At 33.6% G+C, this 12,219-nt stretch overlaps 1 pseudogene; it reads right to left on the bottom strand.

The window, feature by feature from the left end:
- Nucleotides 1–245: 245 nt before the first annotated feature.
- Nucleotides 246–6,673, bottom strand: LOC110648646 (inactive protein kinase SELMODRAFT_444075-like; annotated as a pseudogene).
- Between the last annotated feature and the right edge of the window lie 5,546 nt (nucleotides 6,674–12,219).

Raw genomic sequence — 12,219 nt, 5'->3', positions numbered from 1 at the left:
GCAATATGATTTGAAAATTTAAAATTCGAAATGCTACAGCCAAGATGAAAAGAAGGCTTCACTGCAATCCCTCATTAATGTTTTCAGTGTTCTTGTCTGCTTTTTTTTGTTTGCTTTTTTAAGTAAAGACAAATCTAAGATTAGTTTTGTCTGCTTCTTGCTCCTACCTAAAGATTCCTTTTTTTTTTTTTTTTCCTTTATGGAAAACACAATTGCAACCAAATTTACATGCAAAGAACACCCAATTCCTCAAAGCTGCTTCACTGATTCTAAAGAAAATCGTGCATATTGGTATTTAACATCAGTTTCTATCATTTACCAAAAGAATTACAAAACATTACTACCCCTACTTCCCTTCTACTATACAAAGCAAAATCTTAGATGGCATTGAACCAAAATATTGAAGGCAAAAACCAAGCACACAACACAAAAAGGGCCAGAGACATATTTAGCATACCGTAGATTTTTCACAGTGGATTAACTTTTCACAGATCATCTTCACATGAAATCCTCCTGGCCTTTATCCCTTTCCCATAACAGTGGCCTCAGCGTGTCCAAAGAGAGCTTACTGAACCCCTCCATTGCCTCATTTGACGGCAAACCACTATAATGTTGCTGCTGCTCTGCCCAAATCCGCCCGCTCTGGTTTCCCAAATCATACCCAGGTGTTGATGTGTAATTTGCATCCATTAGCATGTCACCTTCTAGTATGCGGAGAACCTTCTCCCAAAAAAGGGAAACAAGTACACAAAAGCAAGGCGTAAATACCAGCAGTAATATCTAATATGCCAGAATATTAGATGCATGAAAGAAGAGTTTGTGGTGAACCCTTGCTAATTCATAAAAAAAAATTTCTACAAAGAGTTTCTCATCATAAATGTGCCATCTTCAACAAACAGGATCCCTGATATCTTCCCATCCAATTAAACACTTCCTTAAAAGGCACTTCTTAGGTTTTCCAACAGTCTTTTACTTCTCACAAGTATCCATGCAAAGGAATTCATAATCTGTATTATATTTTTACTACAAAATTCCTGGCTTTCAGATATCCATGTAGAGTGTCATCCAAAACTACTGTAATTGGGATTGTACTAGTCAAGCTAACCTATCTGGATGTTTTGAAGACTTGCCTAAAAATATGTGGAGGAAAGAAATGATATAAAATTTCCATATTAATTCCATTTCTTGTAATACAAGCCTAAATTATTGGAAGTTTCTCCTCACCTGTGACATGCGAGGCCTAGAATGAGGATCCCGCCGTATACATAATGATGCTGCATGAAGCATGCAATAAACCTCCTGTTCTGAATAGCAGTTCCCTAGCCGTGGGTCAATCAGTTCATCTATAGCATACTCCTCCAATAGAGGGCGTGCCTAATCCAGATCAAGAAGCATAATAAGAAATAAGGAGATCAAATCAAAGAAAACACAGCCTCAAAATAAAATATTACAATGAAGTTTTCTTCTGGTCATGTATCACATAAAGTCACATCTTTCATAGATGATTCATATATAATTAATAATCACTACACACACACACTCTTGATCTACAGCCAGGAAAGAAGACTGTAATATTAAATGGCAAAGTGAGTCCTAAAGCATACCCATTCAGTGAGACACTGCTGGCCCTTGGGCCGGTTAAGATCTACTGCTTTCCGTCCTGTAACAAGCTCAACCAATACAACCCCAAATGAATAAACATCAGCCTTTTCAGTTATTTGGCCACTTTGGGCGTATTCTGGAGCCAAATACCTGCAGCACAATAGATTTTTTTTTTTAACTAAATTTTGTAATTGGGGCAGGCAAAATTTGAAATTGAAAGCAAATGAATCAATTCAAAAATACCCAAATGTTCCAATGACTCTCGTTTCTACACCAGTATCTCCATCAGGCTGCCACCTTGCAAGGCCAAAATCCCCAACCTAAAAAAATAAAAGCCATCACAATATCCAATACGTTAACAAGTGCATTCATGTGACGTGAGACTCAAATTATCAATATCTGAAGAAACAGGTTCTCAGAAACTCTGAAAAGGCAAATGCTATTGAGAGCTAAAAATTTGACATTTTAAGCATCCACAAGATCCTATTCTATCTACTCTTGTATCTAGAAACTCTGAACATCCAAAATAATTTTAGTGCCAAAAAAAAAAAAAAAAAAAAAAAAACCATAGAGAGACTGATTGATATAAGCAGTTGCAGTCATGCAACAAGGAAGCTATGGTCATTGGACATTTATACAAGAATGTTTTCTTATCTAGATGGGATACTACAAAATGTCCATACCAGTGGTTCAAACTCATGGGTAATGAGAATGTTGTTTGGACGCATGTCACGGTGGACAATGCAACCGACTCTGCATTCTTCATGAAGATAGCGCAACCCCCGAGCAGCTCCCACAGCAATCTTCTGGCGAGCAGACCACTCCAATGGCTCCCGATGATGCCCTGAAACATACTCTTCAAGGTAAATATGCAAAATAACTTCAACAAGTTCCTTTCAAGGCCTTTCAATGATTAAGACAGTATTAATGAACCTCCAACTAAAGCCAGAGCTATAGACCATAGATCCATGGATTATTTTAAAGAAAAACCCACTTGAAGCTTTCCAATTATATCTGATAAACCATATGAACAAACAACTCACTAAATGAAATGGCATTAAGGCCACATTGCCAATACCAGTACTTTTTTAGTTGGGGCAAGATACTGCAATAATATCAATGCCAAGTAAAAACACTACAACATGTACAAGTCTACAAACAAAATCATATTACATTAAAAACTGAACTTCTGAGGTTTGACCACATACTGAGTGCATCTGTCTCATGCAAGCATTGAAATGTTCATGCAGAGGTAAAGAGGAATTACCATATAGATGAGAATCGAGTGACCCATTGCATATATATTCATATACCAACAACCTCCTTTTGTCCTCAATACAAAATCCAATCAGCATAACAACATTTCGATGCTGCGCACAGCTCAGGACTTCAACTTCTGAGCAAAATTCAAGATCCCCCTGCGAACTAGCCAATTTGTGTTGCTTGACAGCAACTACCTGGCCATCTGGCAATACACCCCTGTGAACAGATCCAAACCCACCCTCTGCCAAGAAATTAGCTTGTGAAAATCCACCAGTTGCAAGCTCCAACTCAGCGAAGCTGAACCACCTCGGAGGTTTTCCAAAAACAGGTGCCTTATGTTGGCATATTGAGCACAAAGGAGGGGGTCCAGGAGGTGCATTTCTGGATAATGATATTGCTTCTCTCACATTTCCACTCAAGTCTAAATCCATCCTGTAGTTGGACATTCCAGCTCCAGTTTGTCTATCAAGTTTTGAGAACTTCTCTAGCAAAGCTTTAGTTGTTGATTCTTGAGCCATATTGGTACTTCTCCGTGAACCTTCCTCCGTATGTCGCGAGAATTGAAAGTGAGAACTAATGAATTCTCCCATCCATGGTTCAAACCTCAAACTTGCTGAAGCAGATGATAAATGTTCGCTATCTGTTTCTGAGCTAGATTCTTCAACATCCCTATTTTCCTTAATGATTAATGATTCCTCTTTTTTCAGGTCTCCAGTCATTTCAGAGGTAAAAAATGGTGAAGTTCCAGGATCACTCGACACTGATGATGTTCCAGCTTCAGTAGCAGTAAATGGTGTCCTTAGCTCGGGACTGCTTGTTGGAGTGACAACTGGTCCTCGTATGGAATCTGAAGAATCATTTTTATTTTTTGTTCGTTTCTCAGAAGCTTCATCTAGTTCAGAAGGCAATTGACCCGCACTTTCAGCTTCCTTGGATGATCCAACCAAATTTAAGCGAAGAACCTTTGGCTGGGAACGTTTCATAACAACTATGTTGCATTGTAGTTCTTCCATGCAGCGTTTTTCCTCCTGCTTTAGCTGTCTGGAAAAGAAGCCAAAATATACGGAATGAAAATGCATGAATTGAAAGCAATGAGACAATTTCTGGATCAAAGAAAGCAATATGTGAGCACTCAAAAAGATTTCATGATAATTCAAAATAGTAGAAGTTAGGTGTTTGTTTTTGGAGAGGCTGAAACATTATAAGAACTTAAAAGAGGGGGGGCGGCGCGGCGGGGGAGGAGAAACTATTAAAAAATTAATAGAGTATTACTTGTCTAATACAACCCAATTGGCTTGTGCCCTCTTGGCCTCTGCAGCCACTGTCCCACAAGGTGATCCAGAAACAATTTTGATCTTCACATTGATCTGCAAAAATAAATCAGGCTATCAAATTCAGCATTGGCATGCAAGGCATTGAACCATAAAATAGAACATATATTGATCTCACCTTGTTTGGATCATAAACATCATGGAGCTGAAGGAACATCTGGGAGCAGGAATCTGTGATATCGCACTTCTGCTCTGAGATTGCTTCTGAATGAGACTTCCGATGACCACTGGCACAGTCCCCAGCAAATCTCGGGAAACCCCATAACTTTCGACCTAAGGAATCACAGAAACAAGTTGTTAGTACCATAGTTATTAACAAAGTACAATGGGAAAAAGAAGAATGGTGAGAGTGAATTTTGTAGGTTTCAAAAGTACCATTATTCATACAGAACGGAGCTCAAATTTTCAAAGACAAAGTTATGACATCAGTACTGCCGAGAAAACTAAATAATTTCTAAGGTAGATATCCAGAAACAGCTAATACATCGCAACACTTCTTAGTTTCCTTGCTATTTACTAGAAGGTAAATTCCCTGGTACCATCTGAAAGTACTCGTCAGTCAAAAATATAATGACTACACTGATATTGATGCAGGACTCGAATTTGGAAAAAGTGATCAATTGTATGAAAAGTGCATAATACATGTAATATTATTAAATATAAAATATCTTAATCAACATTTACTACTAAAAATTTAACAAGCAAAGATGCAAAAATAAACAAGAGGAGATGTAAAAGGCACCTGAACTCTGTGAAGGGACAACAACAAACAGAGTAATACAGTCCCCAGCTTGCACGACATGAGTCAAAGCCCACACCAAGGCAGTCTTAGGAATTTCCTTGGATGCCTTAACCGCAACTACAACTTTCTCGGCGACATCAGAGCCGCCCTTCTCTTGCTTTCCTCTCTTTTGCTCTCTACTCATTGCTACCACCACAAAATGCATAAAAAAACCAACTTGTTCCTTAAATAGATCAAAGTGTCAAAAACCCATCAAGCCCCTATGGTTATGCAGGCAAGAAACAGAAGCCGTAAAACATTTTATGCATTATTGCTCTGCCCCCACCGTGTTGGTTCCAAAGACACGTACAACAGACAACAAAACCATACCCCTTCCAGTCATTGCAGAAGCAGACACACCTTCATTGACAAGACCATTTTCACCACTTCACCTATATTCCTCGAGTATTCCTCACAAAAAACAAACCCATTTCACAAGTTGTCACTCTTTTCCTGGCTTTCTTGATCCGTAGATAGTACCCAGAAATCTTGAGGATCTAGATATCCTTTTGGCGCAAAAAGCAAGAAGCTGATTCCGTTGGCACAAGTTTGACAAAAACTTGCTCTCTCACTAAACTTTACAGAGAGAATCAGCAACACTATTTGACAAAATGGGAAAGGACACATCACCCAAACAAGACCTCATTATCTGTCACAAACCAGCATTGCTTTTTGAGCCTTCAAATCAGTGAGTCAAAATGGTGAAAGAAACAGCTCCAAAAGGTGAAAAATATGCGGTGATTCTTCGGATCCCAGATGAGAAATGTCGATTGTAGATTCTCTTTTTTTCTTGTTAACCCATAGAACCAACAATATCATGCACAAAACACTGCAAACATTGAAGCTTTTGCGCTGATTGATTTGACTGTGGAACCTCCTTTCGAAACCTCAAAATTGAACTCTACTAAGCACTCATAAGCCCATAAAAGCCATCCCTCTGCTTAAATTTGAAGCAAGTTACAAACAGCTGCAAATCAGAACCCAAGATCAGTATCCAAACATAGAAACACATAACCCACCAAAAAAAAAAAAATCCTGACTGGTTGCTTCGAAAATGCAAGAAAATAAGCTTTATTAAATCCAAATACAAGAAAAACTAACCATTAAGGACTCAAACAAACAGAAGTAACAACTCAAGCATAACATGTATTAGTTCAAAAAAAATAATAAAAAATATGTTATTAGATCCAAAACCTTTAACCATGAGCTAAGCTCAAAATGCAACAGCTCTGTTTCAAAGAGTAAAACCCAAAGCATTGTAGACCAACCGAAAATCCCCAAAAAAAAAGACCGACAACCTGAAGAACAAAAACTACTGCTTGCGGAAACCGCGTAGTTTTCGGAAAACAGAAACAGAAAAAAAGAAAAAAAAAGGGAGGGGGGAAGGGACGTGCTTTGATCCTCAAACTGATAACCTGAAGTTTCCTCTCTCTCTCTCTCTCTCTCTCTCTCTCTCTAACCGAGCACAAACCAAAGAGGAGAGGGCGCGCGTGAAAACAAGCAGCAGAAGAGGGGAAACAAATCTTTACGGTTACTTACAAGAAGCAATCAATCAATCAATTTCTCTTCAATTTTCTAGAGATGAGAACAAAATCCTCTTCTTATAAAAGTCAGTTCCCTGTCTCTGCTTCTCTCGCACACTGACTGCTTTTGAAGCACATTTGCTTACAGGATCGCTGTCCATTGAGTTTAATTTTTTTTCCTAATTTGCCCTTTTAATTTCAGTAAAATTTCGGAACTGGGCTTTCGTTAAGGCTGGGATTAGATAATATATACGCTGTCGTTTCCTCGCTATGAATGCCGGGATGCTGAAGGCGCCATCTTTTATTAGCGAAAGAAAAAATAAAAAGTTGAAGTTTGGCCCCGTGGCTTTTGTCGTTTTACGAATCCTTCGAACGTTATACGGCGCACAATCAAATTAATGGAGTCAGGTTTCGCTGTGACTGTTTTCATTACACTCACTCCTGGCGACCAATGAATGATGGTTTGACATGCGGGACCCATGTGAGCAGATCGTACTTTTGGTTAAATCAGACGGTGATGCTATTTAATTAAGAAATATAGGATGGTAATTTTAATAGACATTGCTTTATCATCTTTTATTTGAATTTGATTGGCCTTTAGAACACAAAAGGAATAAAGGTTGAGTTATGGATTTCTACTTTAATTTTTTTTTATTAAAAAAAAATAATTTTCAATAGTGAATTAAAAATATCAAAAAAATATAAAATTATATTGTTTTTTTTTTAAATAATTATATGAAACATAACTATATCAATTTATATATGAAAAAAAAATATGATAATTTAAATACAATGGAAATTATTACATTTGTGAAAATTTGGAATTCAAATGAAAACGGGAATGGAATCAAATATTTGAATGAAAGCAAAATCATATTTTTCAAAAGCATGAATCTCATTCCTTTTTTTTTAAGTCCTTTTTCAATTTGAAAATAGCTCATTATAATATGAGATCTATTTAATTTATTATAAAACATCATCATATTATAAAGATAAAAATTAAATAACATTAGACCAATGATAAAATTAAATTCAAGCACTAAATCGATTTTAATTTAAATTAATTTAAAATTTAAATTATGAACTCATATAATTTTAATTTTGATTTGATCTAAGTTGAAATCGAATTATTTATAATTTTTTTTATTTTTTTAAATTTTTAAATAAAAAAATATTTTAATAAATTATTCGATCCAACTTCAATCCAATTTATTTATAGTTGGAGTTAAAAATAGATTTGATCAATGTTGAATTCTAAATTAACTCTTAATCAAGTCAATTACTAATAAATCCCATAAGTCCGTAAATAAACTCAAAACTTTGTCCCTTTCTTTTACCCTCTTACAGAGTTTGATGAAGAACATAAATGCAATGCAGAAGCTCACATTAGCATTCAAGACCACCTCCCGACCTCCAACCACAGTTATGAGTTAATAGTTCAACGATGTCACCACCCAAGGCCCAGGGTGGGGTGAGGACCGCTGGACAAATAATGGGTGGGACCAAATCACCATTACACATCTCCGTCAGCGTAGCTGCCTTCACACCAGTTCCGATAACGAACGTTTCCGTTGGTCCGCCAGCGACAAGACGTTAGCAATGCGTCACTAAATGGCATGGGATGGCGACGAAACGACTGCGTATTAGCAGTCAATTTAACAGATCATTTTTGGCGCCACATGCCACGCATCGCGTCCAATTGATTATATGTGTTTGAAGGACCAAATTATTAATTTGCGACCACGTATTCTTAATTTTTGTTTCATAAGGGAAAAAAAATAATTAATTTAATTATGAAGGACAAGAACGTGTTAATCGAGATTTGGATTTGAAGTGTATTATAATAGGTTAATTACGTAGTATTAATTGGATAATAGATATTATATCTTTTACACTTTTATATATTTAAAAGAAATTTATTGTATTTATATTAAGATAAAAGTTTAAAATATTTTTATAATTTGGATAATTAAATGTAAATGTCACCTTATAAATAGGCAATAATAAAACTGAAACCTACTCAAATGGAATTTCTCTTTGCCTCTCAATTTATGAGTGAGCAAAATTCCATGCAAATAAAAAAAATTGATTTAATTCAAAATTTTGATTTAATTTTCTTTTATAATTCATTTTGGTTCTTTAACTAAATTTTTGAAGGTTGCATTAAAAAATAGAAAATATTATCAATAATTTTTAACACTCTGAGTAAAAAAAAAAATCTCACATAATGTGAGAGCAAATCGGTTTAATTTATTTTTTTTTAATTTGATTTGATTTAATTTGTTGAAATTTTGGCTAATTTAATTTAATTTAATTTTTTTAATTTGTTTTGATTTAATTTATTGAAAATTTAAGTTTTTTTTTTTTAATTTTTAAATCAAACCGCCACTCCCTTGGGGTCAATTTCAATATGAATGGCGGACGGCGGATCTGATAGGATTAATTTACTTGAATTGGGAACGGTGATTGGGATGGATAGTCTTTTCTTTAATCACAATTTAAATATTATTATTAATATAATATAGTTTAATTAAAATTTTAATGAATATGATTAAGAATGACGTAGTTATGCCAAGCACGTCCAAAGGGTGTTTTTGTTTTATTAACCTTATTAAACTATAACATGAGGACTTCATGGGGACAAAGACCCTTAATTTTCTAAGACCTCACCACTATTTAAATCAAAATATAAGCAAGCTAAAAGTAAGAATAATAACGAATCGGATATTTATATGATACTCGATCTGAAGTTGATGGATTAATATAGTATATAATTAAATTTGTAATGAATTTAAATTTAAGAAATAATATTTGTGATGATCCGAGTTTAAACTTTATACTATTTATATAAATAATTAATTAAAATAAAATATATTTTTTAATAATATTTACAATTTTTTTATATATTTTTATTTCAAATAAAATGTAATTTAAATATTTTATGAAATTACTAAAATTTTAAAATATAAAAATTTAATGAATAATAATTTATATATATATATATTATTAATTAAAATATATAAAATTATATGGTTTGGTCATCTTTCAAATAATAATAATTAAATTTAAGTATTTACAATACAATTTAGTACAAATTGTATTAAAAAATTATATTAAATAATTTTAAAAATATGAGTCTCATTAAATAGAAAAATGATGTATATACACTAAATGCCCTGAATAATTCCTCTAGCATGGATAGTGTTTGAGAATTGATGACACAGAATTTGATTGAATGTTTTTATTTTTATTTTAATATTAATTTTATTTCAATTTAATTTTAATTTGATTCAAACTGATTCATAAGTTTAACAAAATTTGATGGTATATTTTTTTTATATATAAAAAAATTCAATTTTTGATCCAAAATGAAAACAAAAATCAATTTGATTCAAAACAATTCTAATGAAATGTGAATTTAACTAATTTTAATTATTTTAATTCAATTATGATCTAAACCCAAATGTCTTTGATGTCTATTTATGGGTGTCATAAAGTGATTCCATGTAAATCCCTAAATAAGCACAGTCACCATTCTTAAATTTATGAACTTTTGGCATAGTGGGGTTCAATTTCCATGGAAACTCAAAAATTGACTAGTTTTCTCATCATTAAAGGCTGTAGGGTCAAGAAACAAAGATCAAGGATGGTGAGTTTCAGAATTAAAAATAGAAAATTGTCATTTTAAATATTATTTAAAAATAGTTTAAAATTTATTTTACTGTTTTAACATTTTTACAATTAAAATATATTCAATTTAATTTTATTTAAATTTAAATATTAAACAGTTTTGAAGAATATTGATTACTAATTTAGAAGAAAAGAAAGAACAAAAATCAGAATGATATAGTTGGCTTGGCTGGGCCAATTGCTAACTGGGGGATTGATTATCTATCTTAAGCTCATTAAATGCAGATGGGCCTCAATTGTCCCTTAAAAGTTGCAGCTAACAGCTAGAATTGTCCAATCAATACAAGGACATAGATATTTGGGAACATGCTCTTCAACAATTTCAGGGCAACTAATAACATTCCAATTGAACTCATCCATTAACTTTTAGACTTTAAATCATCCACCTTAAATAGTTAACTCAAGTTGAATTGGTTTAAATAACTTTTAGATTCTAAATCAATAGTCTTAAATGGTTAATCCAAATTATTTAGTAATAACAGCTAAGGTTATATACAATTGTTCCAAAGTATTTTGAGGATAGAATTCTTATTATTGTAGCAATTTAAATTTAGTATGTAAAGGGTAAATATCACATGTGGTTACTTAATTTTATGAGTATTTTCATAAAAATTATTAAATTTTAATTTCTTATAAAAATTATTGAGTTTTAATTTAATTTCATAAAAGTCATTGTGATTGAAAATTAAAGATTTTCATATTAATTTATTGACTTATTAATTATTTTATAAATAAAATTATATTATTTTATTAATTAAAAAAAAGGATAAATAAAACACATTCTGTTACCTCATTCACCATCAAACCTCTTTCTTTTTTTTTTTAGTTTTTTTTCTATCAGTAACCAGTAATTAGGTAATTTTATTTGTAAAATAGTTGACAAGTCAGTAAATTAACTTTAAAACCTTTAATTTTCAATCACAATGATTTTTATGAAATTAAATTAAAATTTAATAATTTTTATGAAAAAAATTAAAATTTAATGACTTTTATGAAAAACTCATAAAATTGAGCAGTTGCGTGTGATAATTACCCAGCATGTATGTAACACCCCTGATTTTTATATATTATTATTGGGCTTCGTGTAGGTATCCTCAATTCGCGGAAATTCGACAGTTGTCCGGATCTGTGAATTTCCGGCCAGACAGACCAGCTACCGGAAAAGTCTCCAAATTGGATCGAGAATTTTGGCTACCCCACCATTGTTAGGCATCCCGAGTACGTTCCCGAAGTCGGAATCGGCAAAGGTAAACCCGAACCTTGCTTTTTCGTAATTTTCTAGTGCTTAAATAGGATTAAAAATCCATAAAATATTCGTGGTAGCTTAGAAAATTACGATTCTTTTTGCAATAGCTTAGTAATATTTCTAAGGACCGCGGGGCAGAGTTTTATAATTTTTAGAGCTTATTTGAGCAGTTTTTGCAAAAATGATCAATTATAAGGACTAAATTGAAATTTTGCGTATTGTGATGGATGACTGATTTGATGGGCCAGGGAGGGGCTGTGTGATATGATTGAACTGTGGATATATGGATTGTGAGTATAGAAGTGTGTTTTGAGCCATTTTGCGGGTTGGGTAGGTCCTAGGTATAGGGAGACTCACGGATTTTCGGCACGACTTAGGACGTATTGGTCTTTTTCTTTGTTTGTATTGAGTCTTTTATATTAAAAATTGTAATGTAATTGTCAGGTGAGCCGGGACAGCCTTCTTCCTCCGTCCAGCCGCCTCAGTGACCATCGTCAAGTCTGTGAGTAAAATATTAATTTTAATTGTAATTTCGATATTATTATATGTTCAGCATGCCCATGCATCACTTATATGCATATATTTATGTAGTTAAACTCTAGGCACGATTTATGTTGCATTGATAACTGTTAAAGTGCCATGAATGTTGTTGCGGTAATTTGGAAGCGGTGCGTGCGTTGGCGTGCGTGTGATGTGGTGTGGACTATGGATAGGGCGGGTAGTCACGGCTTGAGTTCTTCACGGGACCCGATCCTTCGAGGGGTAGTCACGGCTTGAGTTCTT

This window comes from Hevea brasiliensis, chromosome 6 (assembly GCF_030052815.1).
Source record: "Hevea brasiliensis isolate MT/VB/25A 57/8 chromosome 6, ASM3005281v1, whole genome shotgun sequence".
In the NCBI taxonomy this organism is placed as follows: domain Eukaryota; kingdom Viridiplantae; phylum Streptophyta; class Magnoliopsida; order Malpighiales; family Euphorbiaceae; genus Hevea; species Hevea brasiliensis.
This window is presented reverse-complemented; position numbering and strand designations above follow the sequence as displayed.